This window comes from Lynx rufus, unplaced genomic scaffold (genome assembly GCF_022079265.1).
Source record: "Lynx rufus isolate CCGP_SWC_20201006 ecotype Redwood Valley unplaced genomic scaffold, mLynRuf1.p SCAF_11, whole genome shotgun sequence".
NCBI classification, from domain to species: Eukaryota; Metazoa; Chordata; class Mammalia; order Carnivora; family Felidae; genus Lynx; species Lynx rufus.
In genome coordinates, this window is record NW_025814825.1 from 66,952,591 (window position 1) to 66,958,363 (window position 5,773).

Genomic DNA, 5,773 nt, shown 5'->3' on the forward strand with positions numbered 1-5,773 from the left:
ACCTCTGAGCCCTGAGCGGGAACCACTGCTGCTATATCGGCCGATCCGCACGGCCATTCCCACCTGTGTCCCCTCTCTCCCTCTGTCCCTCCTTCTTTACCTCTCCCTCTCTCCCCTCTTTCCTCCTCAGGTCTCCTGGATGGCGGGGGCGCCCCGGAGGCAGACGGCAGGGGTGCCTATGGCACCACACTCTCACCTGTGCAGGTAAGGTGCACCTGACTTCCAGGTCAGGACAGTCGCTTTGAGCTCCTGGTTCTGCCTGACTGATGGGTGGGTCAGTCGTTTGGAGAAGGCGTCTTCGTTTTTTGAAGAGCGTGCTGCTTCCCACGAGTCTTGGGCAACCCAGAGCATTGTGCAAACCGTCCCCTCTCGAATCACATCCCCACACATCGCAGGTGTGGTCCTGGCCGTGGCCGGCAGGGCCCCACGGTGCTTTTGCTTCGGGACCGGGCTTGGGCAGGGCCGTGGGCATCCGTCCCCTGGCGGCCCTTTTCCAGGGCCTCCACGGACCCGGTTCTACTTTGAGCCCTGCCCCTCCCCCACCTGACATGTGAGTATCCTCAAGTCAGAAGCCTCCCAGCCCCCTCCTCTCATCCCTAGAAAGCAGTGCGTGTACTTCCTTCAGGGAGACTTTGATCTCTCCTGCTCCAAGCCCTCCCACGCATTGATCTTGGCCCAGCAGCATCCGTCATTGTCCCCAGGGAACCCAAGCTTAGATACAGCCATGAACAGGGCAGCAGGGAGAGCAGGAGCCGGGGGTGGGTGTGGGAGGGAGGGAAGGACAGCTGTGTCGCAGGCTCTGTTCTGCCCCGTTGGCTTGAATTCATGCCTGTTTCCAGAAACACGGTGGAGCACTCTGTACCATGGAGGTCGGCAAGCCCCAGAGCCAAGAGTCTCCAAAGTACGAGATGGCTCGGGCTCCTGAGAAGCTGGCTTCTGAGTCACCCAGGGGCAGTGGGCAGACGGGCTGGCTGGGCGGCGCTGGGCCATGCTTCGCTCAGGGACCAGGCCGTCGTGGCCCTGCCTCCCGAAACACACACCGGTTCCAAGGTTGCCATGGTAATCTTTCCGGCCAGCCAGGAGAGGGAAAGGAGTGTGGTGGAGAGTCACCGAGGGGTTTGGGAACAGAGACCTTCCACTCAGGGTGCCACGCCCAGAGCACTGAGCCGCACAGGGATAGTGAGGAGTATTCTGTCATCGCAGGGGGCCTCGGGGCCATCAGGGGGCCCTTCAGGGCACGTGGACAGGACAGAGCCCCCAGCGCTGAGGAGACTTTCCTGGGGGCAGGCGGTGACTGAAGTGTTAATACCCTTGATCAGCAAGAAGTAGAAGTGAGATCTGAACTTGACGCTACTCTTCCCGCAACTTGGAAGACGAGTGCCCCGGGGGACACTCAGCTGCTCTCTGTGGCTCGGCCTGCCCTTGTGTCACAGGCGGAGCAGAGGAAGCAGCATCGGCACAGGTGCGGTTGGGGCTGGGGGACGGTCAGGGCAAACTGCCAACCCCTTTCATTGATTTTCCTCCGGAGCCCCCAGGTCAAGGAGAGACAGGCAGGGTCATGCCCTGCAGTCCCCTTTCTTGGGTAAGTGAACGTGGTAGGACCGCACAGCACCCAGGGCGTCCTGTGCCGATGCAGGCAGAGGACCTGGCAGCGAGGGATTCAGGGGTGCAGGAAGGAGGGAGGAGGGTCAGCTCTGAGCCAGACGGGGTGAGCCCGGGCCCATCTTGCCTCCTCCTCTCTGAAGCCTCGGGCAGGTGACTTTCCAAGCCACGTTTCCTTATCTGTCTTATGGAGATAATGACGGGAGCCGTCCCTGAGATATTTGAGGAGCAAGCCAGATTACGCGCAGAAGGGAGCTGGAAACGGTGGCATTCCTTATGCAATTATTCTCCACTGCAGCATCAGGAGCGTGTAAGGAGGCCCTAAGGATGAGCATAGGATGGGAGGGGGATGGGAAGGGGTGGGGAGCGGGTGGGATGGGAGAGGGATGGGGATGGGCAGAGAGCGGATGGGATGGGAGAGGGTGGGGTGGAAAAGGGTGGGGAGGGGGCTAGGAGGGGGAGGGGCTGGGGGTGGAGAGGATGGGGTGGATGGGGATGGGAGGAGGGTGGGAAGGGGTGGGGAGCGGGTGGGATGGGAGAGGGATGGGGATGGGCAGAGAGGGGATGGGATGGGAGAGGATGGGGTGGAAAAGCGTGGGGAGGGGGCTAGGAGGGGGAGGGACTGGGGGTGGAGAGGATGGGGTGGATGGGGATGGGAGGAGGGTGGGAAGGGGTGGGGAGCGGGTGGGATGGGAGAGGGATGGGGATGGGCAGAGAGGGGATGGGATGGGAGAGGATGGGGTGGAAAAGCGTGGGGAGGGGGCTAGGAGGGGGAGGGGCTGGGGGTGGAGAGGATGGGGTGGATGGGGATGGGAGGAGGGTGGGAAGGGGTGGGAAGGGGTGGGGAGTGGGTGGCAGGAGATGGCAGCTGTGCCTCCCCCACCCAAAGCACACATACAACTGGGCGTGAGGCTCTGCCCCTCAACTGCAGTGTCAGTATCTTCCGTTGTGTTTACTCTGGCTCTGTCCGCAAGGTAACAGCGATCGGATCGGCGGGGATGCCCTCTAATGGTATAACAGACCCTATTTGTGGCCAGCATGGTAATGCTGAAAAGCACCAGGAGTTTGTGCCTTAGTCTTCCGGAAAAGACATTCCGGGTGCCCTAAGACACAGTTTCTTCTCAGGTAGCGCTTGACTTGCCGTCAGGGTCAGACCAATTAGAAGATGTACCACCTGCACTTGGGTTTGTTCAGAAACAGCGGCTTGTCTACCCCGGAGCGGTTATAATTTGAACCCTGCGTGGGTGTTTCTGTTTTACTAAGTAACCCATCCACCCGTGGCCACAAGGAAGCAGAAAGAGACAATAATTTCAAAGTGCCTGCACGTCGAGAAGGAGCGCTGGGAAAATGTCTGAAACTCCCTACACCTGCTCCTTCTCTCTGGACCCCGGAATCCAGGCTGGAAGGAGATCTCCCTCCAGCAGGCAATGGAAGAGGCATTTTAAAAATACTAATTTTTTTATAAGTGAGTCTTAATTATTTTGGTATGGTTTTAGATTTACAGAGTAATTGAGCAGATAGGACACAGAGTTCCATGGACCCACCCCACTCCCGCGCAGTTTCCCCTGTTGTTAATATCGTGCACATTTGTCACGATTGATAACCATACCAACACCCTATTATTCACCGGAGTCTGCAGTTTACATTAAGATTCACTCTCCCGGCTGCGCAGGCTCTGTGTTCGACGAATGTACAAAGTCGTGCATCCACCACAGAACAGCTTTATCCCCCAAATTCCCCTGTGTCAACGAGTCCTGTCTGAGAGCTGCGCACACGGCGAGGGGCCAGCCGTGTGACTCACGCTGACCGAGCAGGGACGGGCTCCCAGAGAGAGCCAGTCACCTGCCTCCAGGGAAAGGAAGGGGCCGGCATTCCTGCGTCTCAGTGACCTGAACTGGATGCTTCCTCCCCAGAGTTAATTCTGACGTGTGTCCCTTCTTCCCCCACCTCTGCACAGCGTTCTCCGTGAAGCGTCCCTGTGGGCAGCCTGGGCTGTGCGTATGGCAGGATTGAACCTGCCCCACCATCAGGTCTTCTGAACTGGCTCCTGGCCACTTCCGGTCATCCCTCCGTGGGCAGGATTCTGGGATGCCACCCACACTTTGTGCCCTGGACCCTCAGAATCTCCCTGTTCTGTCCTCTGCCTCCCCTCCAAGTCCTCAGGCTCAGGGGCTGCTTTTCCTCCAAAACCACCCGTTGCTGGAGCAGACCTCATGTCCACAGAGCCTCCACAGGTGCAGAAAAGTGCACTGGGGGAAGCAGAGCATGCTGGGAGAATGCCCCAAGGGTCCAGCAGCCAGGGCATGCTCTCCCCTGCCCCACAGTCTCCGCAGCCCAGGCATGCTGTTCCAGAAACTTCCTAACCTCCTGGGCAGCGGGGACAAGTGGAACCAAGCACTAATGGGTGACCAGAAGCGCACAAGACCTGTCAGCCTCCCTGTTTGAATGTCCTCCTGCCCCGTGGGTGTCATGTGGGCTCTCGTGAGCCCATGGGTGTGCCTTGCCCTCTTTGCCCTTGAGGACACGGGCTCGTGGTCATTTTGACCATCGTCTTTCTAGAAACAGGCTGAGGCTGGTGAGCTAACTCTGGAGCAGCCAACACTGTGAATCGATCCCTGGGCTGCCTGCCTACCTCAGAACTTTCTATTCCTTTCCATGTGGGTGCAGCAGTTTCCCAGGGACCATTGTTGCAGTGGACTGAGATTTATTTCTAATAATTGTCCTCGTTTTATTCAACACGGACTCCTGGCTCCTTTCTCATCAGACACATGTGTCTGTGCATGGTACCCCACAGGTACCCCATGCAAATACAGATACGCTATCTTTGGACTTGCCGTCCCTCTTCCCTCACTCTGCTTGAGGTGGTGGTGTTTGACATCGCCGGGCCAAGGGCCACCCCCGTGCCCCCTGCCACCGCATGTGGTTGGCTCTCCGGAGAGCAGTGGAGGCAGGAAACCATTGAGTGCTGGGTTCTTAGTGGGAAGCATCGCCATTACCATCAACTTGGAACAGCTTGAGGAGCGATCTGATGTCCGTTCACAATCCATGTTTGTGTGTGCAGAGGGGCTGAACTAGCTGGAGAAGGGAGCGCGTCATACTGAAGATGGCAGAGATGTAAGAATAAGGCTTTGAGGCAATAACCCTGTAAGCCACGGTTTACCAGATGGCAAGGACTGATATTCAATTCACTACCCTTGAGGTATGGATTCATATCTGATGTCTACTGGACAGATGTCCCCAACCAGCAGGGAACCAGATCAGAAGTCAGAGTGTGCATACAGAGGAGAATGCTCTCTCTCTCTCTCTCTCACACACACACACACACACACGCTATAACATGGGTGAATCTTGTTAATATTACACCCAGTGAAAGACGACATACTATATGATCTCCTTGATGTGAGACGTCCAGTAAAGGCATATCTGTAGAGCCACAAGTAGGTCACTGCTTGCCTGGGGCTGGGGGCCGGAACGGGGATTAGCTATAAATGTGCATGAGGGCTCTTGCTGGGGTGATGGAGACGTTCTAAAACTGGATCGCGATGATGTTTGCACAACGTGGCAAAATTTGCTAAAAATTATTGAAGTGTCTGCTTAAAATGCTTGAATTTTATGGTGTGTTGTTTATGCCTCAATAAAGTTGTTTTTTAAAAAAGTCAGCGCATGCGTCAAATTCCACAGTCTGAACAGGGTGAGACTGCCCGCCTCTAACACGTGGAAGAAAATACTCTGGGATTTAGGGGACGTGTGGACAAAGCTGTCTGTTGCCTGGTAGGCAGTCTGCATCAGATATGTCTGCTTGCGTCACACCTGCCTGGCCTCCTAAAGGAGGCACTTTCTAGGAAAAGGGAGCCAGAGAAAGGTGGATCTACAGGAAATCCACCCGAGCGGTTACTGGGACAGAGCCATGCTGAGAGGGCAAGGGGGGTGAAGGGAGGGGAGGAAAGAGGAGGAGGAGAGAAGGAGGGGAGGGGAAGAGAGGGCGGGAAGAGGAGAGCAGGGAGGGGAAGGGAGGGAAGGAGTGCTTTCTAAGGGAGTCGGGCGAAGAGTTTTTGCCTTTTTTTGGGGGAATCACATACACCATCCCAGCAACAAAAAAGTTCTGATTAAAGATCGAGCAAAGCAGACGAAATGTAAGGACGCCTTAAAAAGGCGTTTCCTTTGGGATGTG

At 56.6% G+C, this 5,773-nt stretch overlaps 1 long non-coding RNA gene across 1 annotated transcript; it reads left to right on the plus strand.

Annotated features, from left to right (window-relative positions):
- The first annotated feature begins 791 nt into the window (after positions 1-791).
- Positions 792-5,254, plus strand: LOC124506769 (uncharacterized). The gene is made up of 3 exons (XR_006960875.1): positions 792-1,912; positions 2,728-3,067; positions 3,560-5,254. It is a non-coding gene; the product is annotated as an uncharacterized LOC124506769 (long non-coding RNA).
- The last annotated feature ends 519 nt before the right edge of the window (positions 5,255-5,773 follow it).